Raw genomic sequence first — 17124 nt, forward strand, 5'->3', positions numbered from 1 at the left:
TTTAGCACTGTTGTAACTCCACATTGTAACACTGGATGAAGCAATATCAGAATGGCTAACGGTGCTGTCAATATTTTGCTCAAGAGTCAACATCCATCCTTCCACAAAACTGCAAGTGGTTCTGATTTAGTCAACCACCTAACTATAATGAAAAAAAAACAAAACCTATGGATAGGCTGAAGCAGAAATGACTACAATAAATCTACCAAATGGTGGAACAAATAATCAGTGGCAACATTCCACTGACAAAAACATAAAAACCAGTGGATTAACTCCCAGGGGCAAACCTTGTGAGCTTTTAGAAGGTGGAGGCCACAGACCACGAAGGGTTAAGTGACTTGCTAAAAAATGACACACACAATTTCCTTTTATCATAAAACAATACCCTTATTATTTTCTGTATATCTGTTAAAGGGCATGGCCTTCTGAGTGGAAAACAAAACACAGCTTGGTCACATGTTTATTTGCTTCAGCTACTCCCTTTCCCTTCTGATAAATAATCAAACATGCCATCCAGAAAAAACAAAACCAGCGAGCTGGGAAATTTGATGGTCATCAAATAGACTATGATACCAAGAAAAGCAGCCCACTGTTCCCACAGTGAATTTTCTGCCCCACACCTACACTAACATCTGAGTAAATAACTTCAGTCACTCTTTCCATTTTCCCCATGCAATTACTCCTACTGTTAAACAAATTGTCCTTAAGGCAGTTGCAAATACCATTTTCCCCTGCAAAGAAGAACAACTTCTGAACATTAAAAAGCCAGCCTAGCAATATATTTTAAAAATATGTTTGTTGTACTTGTGGTTTGGCTGAATACACAGCTCGATTTCTCTCACTCGCTCTCTTTTCTAGGAAGATGGGAGTTTACCGTTTAAAATTTTAAAGTGTATTAGGACCCCACGGAGGCAGAAAAAGCCTCAGTGAGGATGGATTTTCTCCATAGGTCAGGCTACATATTTTCCATTTCCTCTTATGTTTTATAGCCAGTATACGAATGCCATGAATGACCACATTAAAAAGTTGCCTACTTATTTTGGTGGACTTTCAAGGGAGAGGGGAGAATATCAAGGGAGAGGGGAGAATATCAAGGAAATATTGAATACTTTATTAAGTCAGTCAGCTCAACAGACAGGATAAACAACATACATGTTATAAATGCAGATTCCACAGAAAGTCAATGCTATCTTTGAAAAAGAGTTGAGATGCACAGATACCCTAATCATTAACACTGAAAACCTGGAGAGAAAGCCCCGAACATGAAAGTTAACAACCGTCACCAAAAGTGAGCATGGTTTCCCTTTTCTTTTGTAATATCACCAGTCTGAACAACAGTAATATGAATGAGATAATAGCCATGCTTGTTTCAGCAGCCTGATCTTTATTAGCATGAAATTGGAACAAATATTAGCAAGACTGGTTCACAAATGGTGACAGAGCAAACAATTTGGGGAAGACAAAAAAAATTTCTGCAGACACACATTCTGAATCTCTCTCTCTTTTGCTCTCTCGACTTTTTTTTTACTTGTGAAAACGTTAGGAAAACACACAAAACATAATGAGCATACATAGATTCTAAGCTAAAGTCAGCCCCCAAAAGGTTAATGACAACACGACTGCTTAAGCTCCAGAGATATATTTGAAAGCGACAGTGCACCAAAAGAGGAGTTAGAACTAGCCAGATCTCTCTTAAAATCTGATAAAAAAATACCCGTTGGTGGCCAACAAAGCAGTAAACAAACTGAATCATCTTATTTTGCTCTAAAAACCTGGGCTATGAATTTTTCTTACATTGCAAGAATACCTCCACAGAGGAAGATAGCAAGTGAAAAGTTCAACCCAAGCTACGTGTTCCTTTTCTCTGAACACTTACAGAGAAAATGAAGAGTTTAACAGAGTAAGCTCTTACTGTCTGTCTTTAGATTTCCGTCTTCTTGCTGTAGATGTGTTCTGGCTGTTTCTGTGAAGCGGGGGTTGAAGAATGGTAAAAAGATGTTTGAATAAACAGGAAGTGCTGTGCAGCCGAAGCGCACACTGAAGGGAAAACACACTGGAGCACTGCCCTTTGTAGGCAACAACGGGAGGTTTGCCTCCACAGTAGCAACGTCTGCTTTTATTAAAATGACAAAGAAACCACAAGAATTCCTTAAGCAATTCTTCACTTGCAAAGTTGAAAGATCAGCAGGAGCTTGCAGGTAATTTCAAAGTTGTATTTAACATCACAAAAAAAAAATCTATTAATTCTGCATTATTAAAAGCACCCTGTCTGTACGCAGAAACACACGGAATGAACTAGACCAAACAGCAGCAAAAATTCAGTTCATTTATGCAGCTAGGCAAATTCATATTTACATATAGTTTCAGTCCAGCTAGACTTTCCTACTTTCTGCAGTGGTATACATTTATGTCTAAAATTGTCTTTTAGGGTTGGCCAGACTTCATAGCTATTTTTCAAACTGCTTGATTTGTTAAAACAACAGACAACAACAACAACAAAAGACACAACCCCCACTCCCACCCCACTCCAACCCTTTGGATCTAACATCTCAGGAGTATGCATTCAATATTCTAGCAGATGCTTTTTCTTCTTTACATTTTCCTTTCACTCACTAAAACAAACTACCTATTTAACTCAGGATGACTCACTGACTGTCTCTCACCCCAATTATCAAAGTCCTGTCTTCTGTCATGTTGGTGACATGATACAGATATTGTCAAGAAAAGTAAACTGGGGCTTGCACTGTAAGGCAGCTTGAAAAGAGATGAACAGTCGAACATCCATATTCAATAAAAAAAAAAAAAGAGGAACAGGATTCCTTTAGAAAATGCATTGGTGTTGTGGCAATGTGCTGCTGCTGAAGGGACTGATTTGTTATTTAGCATGTAGTTTTGGACTGTCTGTCATTCTGGGTGCTAATGCTCTGCTAAAATAACTCATTGGGAGCTGTCAGTGGAATGTTTACATAGGCCCCAATCTTTTCTTCATACAAGGAAATTTTTTACTGGAATTCATCTTCTTTTGATCTCACATTCAAAGCAACAGCAGCTTGATAGACATGCAAGTCTGAAAGCAAATCCAGACGCTGAAGATAAACCGCCAGAGTATGACAGGCAGGAGCATCTAAAGCTTATAAAAATGAAGAGAACAGCATGTCGTCTGAGTATTACAATAGCAGAAATCAAGAGACATATTAGGTGGAACTGATCAGCCACAAAAACAGTTCAAAAGGCAGATCATAGAAACAGAAGACTAGTCTAGAAAAAAAATTTGGAAAGATCTGCTTTACAGAGGCATCACCTCCTTTTGAAGTACCACGTTTCCGCTCCAGCGTGTAAACATAAGGGGGAAAACGGGTGTCGTGCAATGAGTCTTTTACAAACTCAGTAACTCTCACCTTAAGCTTGCCAATTAATTTGCCAACTATACATTTTAATTAAGTATTTCTGAACATAAAATAAAAAAGTCCACCATGACTTTACTTCCCCACTCAAAATATCACTGTTTATAATATGCAATAGTTACCCATGCTTGCCCATAAAATAACAAGCAGAATTAGAGATCTGCTGGTGGAAATTCAAGAGATGAGTAACCTCGTCCTTTGGAACATCCACCCTTTTAGGATGCACGTGTCTTAAGAGTTCTAGTTCTTCAAAGTGGCTAGTTACTGGACTGTCATTAAACTCTCCTCCTTCCCACCACTATAGACAAACTAGTTCATGAGATGATTTTATTTAAATTGAACTACGTGTGCCACAGTGTTTATAGTTAAGTACTGGAGAAGACTTGTAAGGAACTATTGCTAAAACTTTCCCAGGACATCTATACATTTTAAATTCCCCACCCCCAAAAAGCTTCTTATTTTAATTGAAGTCAGCATATATAACGAAAAAATAATTCTCAAACAATTTTGTACTGAGAGCTGTTTGTTAGCAAACACTGAATGAGCAGGCAGTAGGTTAAAGGGCAGCAGAATTCCACAATATAATTTAGCCTGCGGTTATTTCTGATTAAGAACACCCTCCAGGACAGCAAAGCAAGATCATCTTTTGCAGTGGGCATAGCTTTTTAAATTACCCTCTTCTGCATAATAAACCAACAGGAAAACGGTGGATTTAAAACTGCATTAACCAATTTGAAGTTGTGTAATCAGTTTATGTCTTGCTTTGTGCTAAGCACTGGTCCTGTGTAGCCAAGTTACAAATGTAAAAATGCTTCCTGGATTCTAGAACTGTTGGAAGAAAGTCACCTTCTGTCATGCTTATGTAGCTATCTAATGTGCTAAAGGCTGATTATTTATCTTTAAACTGTACTAGTTTAATCTTTTAAGGTCACCACTAATCTGCTCCAACCTTTTAAAAAATAGCAGCTTTGAAGACTTACTGCTAGAATCACTAAACTCAGTGCTGAATGTCAATGTAACTGATACATGTACCTGAATGAGTGCAGTTTTACAATGTTAACATCAAATATAAATCCCCACATAAATAAGAAGAAAAAATTGTCCTACAAGCAAGCGAGGTCAATAAATACGACCAGGACAACATAATTTCACACCAATAACCATTGGAAGTCAGGTTGCTATTCCTCTCCCTTACCCATCCCAACACATAGGCAAAACTTCATTATCAAGTTTAAATGATTAGGATGCTTTCTTGGTAACAACAATTTTGTATACGTATTCAGAACCCATACAACAGCATCCTTTAGTAGCTGTAAATACAAAAAGAGAAAGTGGATTATTTATTCATGTGTTTTGAAAAGTGGCGATTCTATATTCTGGGTTGTTGTTTTTTTTTTCCTCCAGACTTCTTCTGGACTTGAATGTCACAGCAGACCTTGAATGTGAAATGGCTTCAAGCTAATTGCTCTAATTGCTTGAAGATGTGCAGGCAGGTGAAACCTGATCCCCCTGGCCATTGTAGAGACCAGGAACAACACAGGAATGTTTACATAGTGGTTTGAGTTTAATAGACAGTAAAGCTGAGTTTCAGACAGCTAGCAAAAACATAGCTAATAAGTGACCTCTTAATGTAGTCCTACTTTTAAAAAACCAAAATACAATTTCATTTTGTAAAAAGCAATGTCCTAAATGCCAAGGTTATCTACTCGACTTCTTTAGAGAGCACACATTGCATTGCACCTGACATTTATACCAGAAACCCTATCCTGAAAGCATTTTCTTTTACCTTAAAACAAAAAGCACTTTGTGTCAGTCACCTTACAAACAGATTAGGGTTGTATGGGATTTCCTAGTAAGTGCAGTCATTTGAATTTTAAATTGAGCGTTTTTCACCACTGACATACTTCTTGCACCTAAAACATATGGCACAGAATGTAACTTGAAACATCATTGATTGGTGACTGGTCCTGTATACATTATACCCCTCACTGTGGAATTCCCAACCCTCTGGTATGTTTAAAATAAAAAACTGCTTTTAATGACTTAATTGTTCTTTCTTTACTTTCTGTGAAATACTGAGGTGCTTCCACTACATGTGATACATACCATTTGAAGTTACTGACCGGCTGCGATATATTTAACAATGGTTGTATAGGACGCACTGTAGTAACTGCACAAGAGGTATGTTTGGAATACACAACAAAGCCAAAATTATGCAGGTCTTTACTCAGGTAACTTCTTACTGATGAAGTACTGCAGCATTTGGGTCATAGAAAATAAGACTGCTTTCCAAAAACGGTTGGGTAGCTAAAATGTACTTGAAGAGGCCAAAAACCACACAATAAGTACGCCAAAAGTAGAAAATAAAGTAGAAAAAGTACTTCTGGCAGAGGTCAAAGCACAAAGGTATTTGCTGTAGGTGGAGTCCAAAAAGCAAACATCAGAGATAGGGAACACTTATTTTCCTGTCTCAGCCTCAGTGAGATTTGTTGCCAAGCCTTTAAACATGGTCACAAATTGTTTACCATGGATTAAGATTTACGGTAAAATGTCATATACTGTCTCCTAGACAAAAAACAAAAAATAAACATTCATTCAGTAAGAAAAAGGGGAAGAAAGTTTGAGGAACAAGGAGAATAAGAAAGATACAAGTGCACCGAGACGGGTGAGAATGCAAAAATCAGGCAAGCTTGACATGTTACACAAGAAAGAAAACAAAACAAAGAAAAGCAGGAGGGTTCCAGCCATTTCCAGCTTTGATCGCTGGGATTTTGGTCAGACATGTCTTAGATTTTATACAATCATACAGTGGAAATGTTACCCACCAAAACAAAACCAAAAAAAAAAAAAAAGCAAAAGAGACCAGTTCCAGATATTGTTGGATGCAACATCAGTTTCATATTAAGACAACACACACAGGAGCACTCACTGCTTACTATGCTCCACCTTGTCTACTAGTCCCCAAACTCTGAAGCAAATGAGTAACTGATCTTAAATAATACAGAACAAAGACGACAATAGTAGCCCAGAAACCAAGCTGTGATATTTGTGAACATATCTATCACACGCATACACACCTTTCTTTCTTGAAATCTTTTCAGAAAAGTTCAAAACGCCAGCAATGGTCGAATTTTTTTTTTCCCGGTAACCCAAAAAGTTCAGAATAGAAAAAAAAACAGTGTCAATTTAAAGATTTAGTATAAACTAGTTCAAGCCTGTGGGAGGAACACTAAGTGGAAAAAGTAAACATGGTCCCCCCAAGCAGTTCCCTTCTAAGCTATATACACAGCCAGCGCCTGGTACCACAGGCTGCCCTGCACATTGGGGAGGTCAACAAAGCTATGCTAAACTGACAGGTTCAGTTTACAGCAGGCCAGCACTTTGTTTGGATATACTGGCCTTGCTCACCGCCAGCTTAACAACAGATGGCTCGAAAACTTTCATTATGTTGCACGGGGCTGAACTGCAAACAATCGTAGAAAACTGTGAAAAGTTTAACTGTCTCCAAGCCAACGAGAGAATAGTTTGCATCAACATACCAAGGCTGGAAATGTGGTGGCTTAAAGCTAGCTATGAGTGCATGTGTGCCTTTAAATTAATTAAAGTGGACGACATGATTGATCATACCTTTGCATGATCCCTTGGATGTATTAAAAGAGAATTTGCTATTTGACAAGGTCAATTCAATAAAAATATCATTCCAGAAACAACCCAGACTTTGACAGATTGCAATCCTGTATTTTCAACTATTCTCAAGCTTGTAACTTCGGAAAAGTTACCGAGAAACTGAGAATTAGGATTTCATTATCAAGAGCTCTTAGACTAGCATTTTCCCACCTATGCAAACAGATTTGCATGCTCTCTTCAAGTTTTCCCATTGAAGAGAAGGCCACCAAATAATCCAACACCCAGATTTGAAAATGATTTATCCAAATCTGTACATAATTTAAATATTCATTAGATTGATTTGATTCATATGCATCCTAATACCCTCTAATGCTCTAAGGCTGGTTATAAATGCACCTTCCAAGGTTTAATTCAATTGACAATTTTATATATGCCTCCGCACTGGAAACACATTATTTTATATTATTCAAGAAATGAACAAATCTGTTTTCCACAAATGTATTTGAGAAGCTACTCTTTCCTGTTATTGAAAGAAAATTGTGTTTATTACTCCTTTAGCATAGTGTAAACTCATAAACGTCAACAGAGAGTACAAGGAAAACTGTCAACTAAATATTGTTTCCTTCATGAGCTGCTCTTCCAAGTCAATTATGCCTTTCAACTTCTGGGGCACTGTATGATAAACTGGCAGTAAAAATCATTCACATTAATATACCATGGTGCCTTGCCTGCAAAAGGTAATTAAAGAAGTAAATGACTCATAAGAATAGACATATTAGCTGCAAAATGGAAGGCAACTGAGCTGCCACATGAAAATATGTACCATTAAGATACTGCATTTTCATATTCCTGTAATCAGCTTCAGTAGACTAATGCTTATTTAATCCAGTTCTCTGCTAAGTCCATCAACAACTGTTTTTTGCTGTTTTCTCCTTGACTGAACATTATGTGTGCAGGTTTGGAATAAATACTGTAATAAGATTTTTGCATAGCCAATTGAAGAACAGAGTTTTTTCAAATGTAAAAAACTATTTTTCTTTCTCACAGAGAGCTGTACAATAGAGAAGGTTACCAAAGATCACATTTTCCAGCCAGCCAAAGCTAGAAAGCAGTACATTTTGAGTGAAGGTTCCCTCCTCCAACCCAAGTCACCATTTCTGATTCATAACACTATTATAACAGAAGACAAACCCATACTTCTACATGCCAAATTTCCTATTCTTCACTTATGAAACACTCTGTTTTGTTAATAAGGATTTTCATTAGCATTAGAAAAATTAGAACAATTTTATCCCTGTTTAATGTTCAAAGTGAGAAGAGGGAAAAAAGACAGAAATGGGCTGGGAAGGTAGGTAAAAAAGGTAGTGCTGAAGTAAAAGTCTGAGCTGGGGAGCTGAAAAGGACAGCAGGAGGGAGAGAGTGAAACCGGGGTGATGCTACAGAACATGGTCCAGTCATTCCTCAAAAGAACTGTTCACCTTCTTAATAATCTATATCTTTCAAATGATTTCCCGTGCTGTTCCATTTGCATCCTTTGAAACGCCTCAGAATACTAAAATCAGAATTTTAAATGTATACAAATATTAAAGCACAGAAATTGGCAGCTCCAGGGTACCTGGCTTCAACTGTGCAGTAAACCACGGCACAAGTTCTGTCCCATAGACATGCGGTAGGATGGCAGCATCTGCTGTGAATGTATGGATGCAGAAGGCCTTGATGTCACACTGCTACTCCTGCAATGGCAGAGTGAAGGACTAAATGATCTAATCAGCCTGTTACATCTCTAATTTCTATGATCACTATTTGACCGAAAGTGTAATATTATATGCATGAAGCAAGAGAAATACAAGTACTTGGCTCCTGATGTGAAAAAAAAATCCAAATGATCAGCTCCCATAAGCTTCTGCTCTCTTTCAGCATTGCGCTTACTAATAAAACTGGGAGCTCACTCCAAATCTGTAAAAGTCTGAAATTTAAGCAATATTGCTGCATATCTGAAAGGATGCACACTGTCCAGGTCTATGGTCACTATATAGATTCATATCTTTCAGTAAACAGTGTTGTATTTTAGCTTTCAAAGTTTTTGCATTTTCTTCCTTAGGGGATGCAAGTGAGATGTTAAAAATGTAAAGAACAAAGTACACACATCTTCCAAAATAAACCCTTATGAAGTGTTAAAACATAACACATCCTGTTTGCAAGGAAGCAATTAAAATATTCTTTTCATCACAACCTGACTCCATAAGGCCAAGATCAAAACCATTCAGTTGCTAGACAGTAATCACAACTGGTACAGGGGAAAACTGTGGTATCTCAGAAATCATTGTGTGGAGACTGTTGATATATGCTGACTTTTTAAAATGGCAGACACTGTACCAGTGCAATTCACCCCTTATTTATTGTACCTGACTGGGGTTCAATCTCCTAAAGAAAAAGCTTTCAATAAAAGTCTCAATATGATTCACTGGAAATTGTGTCATATTCAGAGTATTTATCACTATCAATTCTAAATATTATAAGACTTTTTAAAATATAAGCTCAATCATTATTTAAACTGTATTATTGCTTCACCATTTAAGCAGACATCACTTGGTATCCACAATTAATGAGCTCTAGTCCTTTTTCTAATTAAGGAACAAAGGTTCTTGTGTGCAGAGTATAGAGTGACACTGTCTGGAGAACACACATTTAAATGGAAGAGAATCCTTCTAATTACCTTAAAATAGGATTTTTAATACCCAGGAACATAATAGGATCAAGAAATTAGAGCATTTCTAACGTCATTTACAAATAAGCCATAACTAAACATCGTTAAAAGGTAATAATGCATCCCTAAAAATAATGGGAACTTATGGAGACCAAGACATATCACTTTTGTATTTATGTAATAAACCCTGTGTGTACTTATAGTGAAAATGCAATGTGTGTATATATATATCTATATCTATCTATCTATCTATATATAGCCTATATATATAAAGCCATATTTGAAAAGAAGAAAAAATTAGAAGGCAGCTGTCAGAGCATAAAATACCTTATTCTACAGCATATTAGGATTCAAACACGTAATTAAGAAAGTCAGAAAGGTAACCTCACTTCATACAGTAATAAGGGCTGTTAGAAATAGGATACTCTCTCTTAAAAGCGTTACAAATATACCACAGTACTAAATAACCTGCTCTGGGGAAGTATACTTGCTATCAAGGGCAAAGCTGCTATACACTGAGGTAACAGTAAAGGACAGGCTGTTGTTCAAGTCCATTAGCTGCTATGTGATAGGAGCACATTCTCTAGCACACGACCTGTGAAAAATCTTAGATCTCTTTAAATCTTTGAATTGGATTGCTGCATTAATTCTTAAGAACTGCAATCCTTCAACCAAGTCAAATTACCCTCATTAACAGGGGGGAAAACTGCCTCTGCAATAAGTTTTTAAAAAAAGATATTTATTACCTATAATCACTTTCATGTACTTCATCTGGAAGTACGACAAAGTGACGCAACAACCTGAGAGGCTGTCACCATTTTTCAGCCGTTTGTGTTGATGTTGTAAAGTTGAAAAAAGACACACACACGCTCCTGTGCTGAAATTCAGTACAAATAAATGTTTCGGAAAAGGAGACTAAGTGAATGTTTAAGGAGAAAAACCAGAAAGGATAAGCACTGGAATGATGTGTGTCTGCCACGGCCATAACTGCAAAAGACGGGGGGAAATTCTTCACTTATTCAAGGTTTGATTAGAACATGACTTCATAATTAGGCACGTTACAAGTACTTGTCATCTATTAGAAAATTCATGCACTAACTAAAAGATCTCAGAAGCTGGCTCAAGACTTCTACTCATTAACATGTGCTATTAATGGTTAACCCTCATAAACATGCACAAAATGTTCAGCATTCAATAAAGATTAAAACCAAATATTTTATTGTTCTGTTTTGCCCTTGTGGTGATATGCACAATCCCATGAATATCATGAACAGCTAAAAGACCATACAGATAACAGAAAAATATTTATCCTTTGTGGGGAAGGAGCTATGTCTTTCTTCACTCACTGCTTCTCTGCACTTCAGACATTAAAGCTTCAGAGCTCAGCAAAACAAACAGCTAAAGAGACACAGAATATAGTACAAATAGTTTATTTTAAAGGTGAAACATACTTGCAAAGTTCTCAGACACATTCGTTAAAATAAACATTTATTTAAAATTTTCTTAATTTTAAAATTCGCGTTCCTGGGGGATGAAGGGTACATTGAGGAGTGGGGAATTGGATAGCTCCTGGAATTGAGAATGGGATACAGAGCCTTCCACCTCCACTTTACCACTATGAATCCAGGCCCCCCGATCCTCAGTAGGATTCAAATGGTGCAGATCTTTTTGACCACAGAGTCGCATTGCCATCAAAGGGTTTCCATGTAGTCACAACAATCTGCCTGTGTGTGTCCATTTGCAGGACTGGGACACAGGTTAGCAGTGAGCTAATCTGACTGTGACCATCTAATGGCTTCTTGGTGGCCTACACAAAATGCCTTTGGTGGGCTCAGTCCACTATCATCATCCCTCAATCAACAGATTTGCTAGCAGTACCAAGAAAAATGCCAAGAACTGAACAACCTTTTCTACAGGCGGCCTCCCCAAGTTAGGGTTGAGGCAAATGGGAGGGACAGCATGGGGAAAGCCTGTCACATGCTGCACTGTCCCTGTTACGGACTAAAAAGACCACTTGGATCACCAGAACCATCAAGCTGGCATAAGTACTACCACCTCTCTCTCACACAGGTTCTGACCCTGCAGTTATCTCCGCACAGGTAGACCCAGGAGCCCACATGGAGCCTACTGACATCAGCTGGGTTCTGCATTGGTGCAGGTGTCTGCCTGTATTAACATGACCACAAGATTACATTTTTAATTTGCATTAGTAACAAATAAATAGCAAACTAAATAATAAGTCATTAAAATATAACCCTCTGACTTCAAACACGAAACTAATGGCGAATTAACTATTTGCATATTGCTGCATTCTCTATTCTTAGCACGATGCCTTTTAAAGTTGGGCCCATTGTTTTCAGTGGTGTATCCAGATCAGTGTGTACAACATATGCCATGTTGTTGACACTTCTCTGGATGTACTGCATGCCATATGCCTTAAGCACTAAAAGGTGACGAACAGAGTGGCAATACCAAAAGAACAAGATATACCAAACATGTTGAATGAATTCAGTTGTATAGTTCAGCCAGTAAGGGATTCCATACATTCAGTAATCTCTTCCACCTCATAAAAATGCATTCAACATTTGTCTTCTGTGAAAAGGTAGCACACTGGACATGTATTCAAAACAAACATTTAACCACAGTGGGCCAATGGGTCTAAAAAGTATACATGTAAAAATAGATCATATACCATCACATCAATAAAAAAAGGACAGTCATTCATACATTTTAGCAATAAACTAAAAAATAAAGAGGGAAGCTTCTGAGACTGAGGAATTCTTGCAAGCAGTGTCCGTTGGTCCGTGGCGGCACTCTTGCTCTCCTTATGCTCTGTGCCTAGAGTATAAAGGGTGGTGCAGAGCAATGCCTCTCCAGTTCCTCCTCTTACCACAAATCAGAGATAGTCCGAAGCAGAGGGGAAGGAGGATGGGGAGTGGAAGACAGATAGGGACCACACATCTCAAAGAATTCCAGTGGTGAGGGGTAAGTAACTTCCCTGTCTTCTTTAAACGCTAGTCCCTGTCTGTATTCCACTGTGGGTGACTTACCAGCAGTACTCAGAAAGGAGGAGGGTGTGAAGTGGCAGGTGGCATGGCTGCTTCAAAAACCACCATCCCAAAGGCTGCATCAGTGGAGGAGGCATTGACTAAGATGTAATGTCTCTTGAATGCGTAGGTGGAACTCCACATTGTTGCCTTGCCAATGTCAAGCAGAGGTATCTCTTGAAGTGATGCTACCAAGGCTGCTTGTGCTCTTGTAGAGTGAGCCTGCTCATAACAAGTAGGATACAAGTAGGGTTTGCCAGCTCATAACAAGTAGGATACAGCCAGAGATCCATTTGAAGACCCTATGGGAGGAAACAGCTTGTACTTGGGCTCGTTCCACTATGGCAATGAACAGCCTTGGTGACTTTCTGATCTGTTTTGTTCTCTGTAGGTAAAATGCCAAAGACCATCTCACTCTGAAGGAATGTTGTCTTTTCTCTTTGTTGAAAGCGTGGGGCGCTTTGGGAAGAACACAGGTAAGTGGATGGTCAGTTTATGAGGAACTCCAAAACTACTGAGGGGTGAATTTCAGATGTAGTCATAGTGAGATTTTGTCTTTACGAAATATTGTGCAAGGAGGATCTGCCATCAGGGTACCCAGTTCTCCTACCCATCTGGATGAGGTGATAGCAATGAGGAAGACAATCTTCATAGACAGGTGAAGTACCAAACAGGTAACTAGGGGTTCAAAAAGTGGCTTGGTAGGCATTTAAAGTACTAAATTAAGGAGCCATTGAGGAGTTGGTCTAATTACTGGTGGGGCAATTCTAATTAAGCCCCTTAAGAACCTGGAGGTGATTGGATAAGCAAATACAGGATAGGCATCCGTTGAAGGGTGACATGTACTGATTGTCTCCAGGTAAACTTATATCAGCTAAGGGAAAGACCTGTCATCTTGGGGTGAGAAGGTAATCCGAAATATCAGGAACACCCCATGTCTTGGGATATACACAGTGGTACTGAGCCCCGACAGAGAAATATTTCCATTTGGCTAGGTAACATTTTTTGGTGGAGTCCTTTCTGCTATTAGTAAAACAGCTTGCAGTGTTTCAGAACAGAACCATTCTAGGTCCGACGCCTACCCAAATACCAAGCTGGGAAGTGAAGAGCTTCCACGCTGGGATATCTTAACTCAAAAAATCGAAGGGTCAGATGTCCCAGAAGTGATAAATGTGGATGGATGGCTGAGCAGACATATTGAGGAGATCTGAGAACCAGAAGTGCCCGAGACATTTGGGCACAACGAGAACAACTCATCCTCTGTCCAGTCAAATCTTCCACAATACTCAAGAACACAGTGGGATAGCAGGAAAGGCGCCGTTAAAATGGTGTGCCCAAGGGAGTAGGAGAGCTTCACCTCTGTAGAACTAGTTCTGAGTTCCCCTGAAATAGTATGTGCTGCATTTCCCATTTATCTGGGAGGTGAACAGGTCCCAACTAGGGTCCCCACAGAGCTGTGTACCTCCCACTCATGGTCGGTGGCTAAGTAACTGCAGAAGCTGTCCGCCAGCAAATTCTGAGTTCCTGGGAGGTATGTTGCTGATAAAGTGATGAGATTCTTGATACACCAGTTCCATAAACTGACCACTTCTATGCACAGGGGAATGGATATCACCCCTCCCCGATCATCCAAGACTGGATTAATGGTAAGAATGTTCAGCATGCGTCTCAAACTACTTTGACTTCCAGAAGATTTACATCCATTCCAGTTTCGGGGGGGAGGGGTGGGGAGGGGCAGCGCATCCAAGTGCCTTGTGCTATCTGACCACCCATGTGACACCCCCCCAACCTAATGAGGAGGCATCTGAAATTATTGTCCTGTCATGTGTGGCAGATAGGAAAGGAACATCCATGCACACTTGTGCATCCAGAGAAGAGCAACAAAAATGATTAAAGGTCTAGAAAACATGACCTAGGAGGGAAGATTGGCAAAAAACTGGGTGAGTTTACTCTGGAAAAGAGAAGACAGAGGGGGGACATGATAACAGTTTTCAAGTACATGAAACGTTGTTACACGGAGGAGGGAGAAAAATTGTTTTTCTTAACCTCTGAGGATAGAACAAGAAGCAATGGACTTAAATTGCAGCAAGGGAGGTTTAGGTTGGACATTAGGAAAAACTTCCTAACTTACTGTCAGGGTGGTTAAGCACTGGAATAAATTGCCTAGGGAAGTTCTGGAATCTCCATCACTGGGGATTTTTAAGAGCAGGTTGGACAAACACCTGGTCTCGAGGAATGGTCTCGATAATATTTAGTCCTGCCATGAGCGCAGTATGTGCTCTCAAGGTCCCTTCCAGTCCTACGATTCTAAGATCTTTGCATGAAGTCAGAGAGGCTGTTATCTTTATGTGGACTGCCACTATAGTATTCATGCTGTGTTTACTCAGCATATCTACTATTCAAAACCAAACCTGCAAGTAACGGAGGTAAAGGCTGGTGAACAGCATTATGTCAGTACATGACGCCATGTGACCAGGACACGAAGGCAAATCCCGACCTACATTCGAAGGTTGTGCATAATCTGATTTATCAGGTTGCCCATGGGTCGGAATCTGTCCATAGGGAGATAAATCCTTTCTCTGACTGAGTGTAAGGTCACTCTTATGAAACCTACAGTTTGGGTCTGAGTCAGAGTAGACTCTTCTATGTTCACAGAGATTCTCAGTGATGGAGTAGCAATGAGGTCAATACTATGGATTCTGGATATGTCTTGCCTGTATGAAACCAGTTGCCTAGATACACAAAGACAGTGGAACCACCCTGTCTGAGTCATGCGGTTACTTCAGAAAACACTTTTGTGAAGACTCTGAGTGCAGTTGCTAGACTGAACAGGAGTACCCTGTATTGACAATTTTTGAGACTCTCCACAAATCTGAAGACTCTTCTGTCAGAAGGGTGACGATCTATGTGAAAGTATATCTCTTTCATATTGAGAGCTGTGAGTCATGTGTGTTTTTCTACAGATGCTATTACTGATGCCAGTGTAACCATGCAGAAGGAGAGGTCACTTACCTGTACAGTAACTTGAGTTCTTCGACTTGTGCTCCTATGAGTGCTCTGCTGTAGGATGCACATGAGCCCAAGAGCTCTTGACCAGAGATAGCAGAGCAACGTGCATGAGCCCATGTCTGTGCAGAGCAGCTCCTTGTGTTCCCCCACCAAACATCTCAAATAACTCAAGTTATTGTACAGGAAAGTAACCTCTCCTTCTTCAAGTATATGTCCCTAAAGGTGCTCCACTCTAGGAGACTCCCAAGCAGTAACTCATCAAGGAAGTGGGTGCTGAGGAGGCAAGTCCAAGATGGTCTGGAGGACTCTGTCACCAAAGGTAGCATCATCTCTGGAAGCTGGTAAGATAGCACAGTGGTTGGCAAAGGTATGGATGGAAGACCAAGTTGCAGTCCTTCAGATTTCTGTTATGGAAATGTCTTTCAGTAGAGCTACAGATGTGGACTGAGCTCTAGTGGAAAGTGCTATCACTTGGGGGGGGGGGGGGCGCTGCATCCCAGCGGATTCAGAGCAGGTTAAAATGCAACCCATAACCCAATATGACAATCTTTGAGAAGAAATAGGCTGTCCCTTCATTGTCTCTGCAAATGATAGCTTAGGAGAGACCTGCAAGATCTTAATCTTGTCAAGGTAGAAGGCAAGAGCTTTCTGATGTCTAGCATATGCACGCTGGTCTCCTCTTTGAAAGCAAGAGGTTTTGGGTGAAACACTGGTAGGGGGCTCTCTTGATGTATATGTTATTCCGAAGAGACCTTTGGTAGGAAGCAAGTATAGGAATGCATGGTAACCTTACTGCTATAGAAGGTAGTAAATGGAGGGTCTCCCATAAGAGCACTGAGCTCTCCCATCCATCTAACTGAAGTGATGGCTGCAAGGCTTGAAGCCCTGAGGAAGTGGTGAAGGAGAGAGTAGATAGCCATCAGTTCAAAGGGGGGTTTCCTCAAGGCATTGAGAATTAAATTAAGGTTCCACTGGGCAGCCAGTTTCCATACAGGGAAAAAATAGTTGTGTAAGCCCTTGAGGAATCTGGGATGGGCAGAAACTGAGAAGCCCTCTACAGGTGAGTGGAAGGCTATGACTGCATCCAAAAGTATTCTGATTGAGTTAGTTGACAGACCTTGTGTCTTTAATCCAACAGATAGTCCAGGATCTTGGAGAGTGGAACATCTGATGCTTGAGAAGAGTGAAGAGAACACCAGGAGTGGAAATGTTGCCACTTCCGAAGGTAAGTTTTGCAGACACTGGGTTTCCGGCTAGATAGGAAAACTGACTGGATATATCTGGGGTCAGGGCGGGATGCCTTATTTTAGTAGATCTAGGAAGCTATCTG

The 17124-nt window shown here is 39.7% G+C and overlaps 1 protein-coding gene across 16 annotated transcripts in view; it reads right to left on the reverse strand.

Moving 5' to 3' along the window:
- The window catches only part of FOXP1 (forkhead box P1), a 495960-nt gene that overhangs the window by 152307 nt on the left and 326529 nt on the right, over positions 1-17124 (reverse strand). The window contains exon 1 of one of the 16 annotated variants that reach the window (XM_077820980.1): positions 8647-8768. The exons of 14 other annotated variants lie outside the window; for them this stretch is intronic. The gene's annotated coding sequence lies outside the window, so the exon portion shown is untranslated. Of the gene's footprint in view, positions 1-1912; positions 2027-8646; positions 8769-17124 lie in introns of those variants that run through there. One more of the 16 variants, XM_077820981.1, reaches the window with a different exon arrangement.

The sequence above is a fragment of the Eretmochelys imbricata genome, chromosome 7 (assembly GCF_965152235.1).
Source record: "Eretmochelys imbricata isolate rEreImb1 chromosome 7, rEreImb1.hap1, whole genome shotgun sequence".
Lineage (NCBI taxonomy): Eukaryota > Metazoa > Chordata > Testudines > Cheloniidae > Eretmochelys > Eretmochelys imbricata.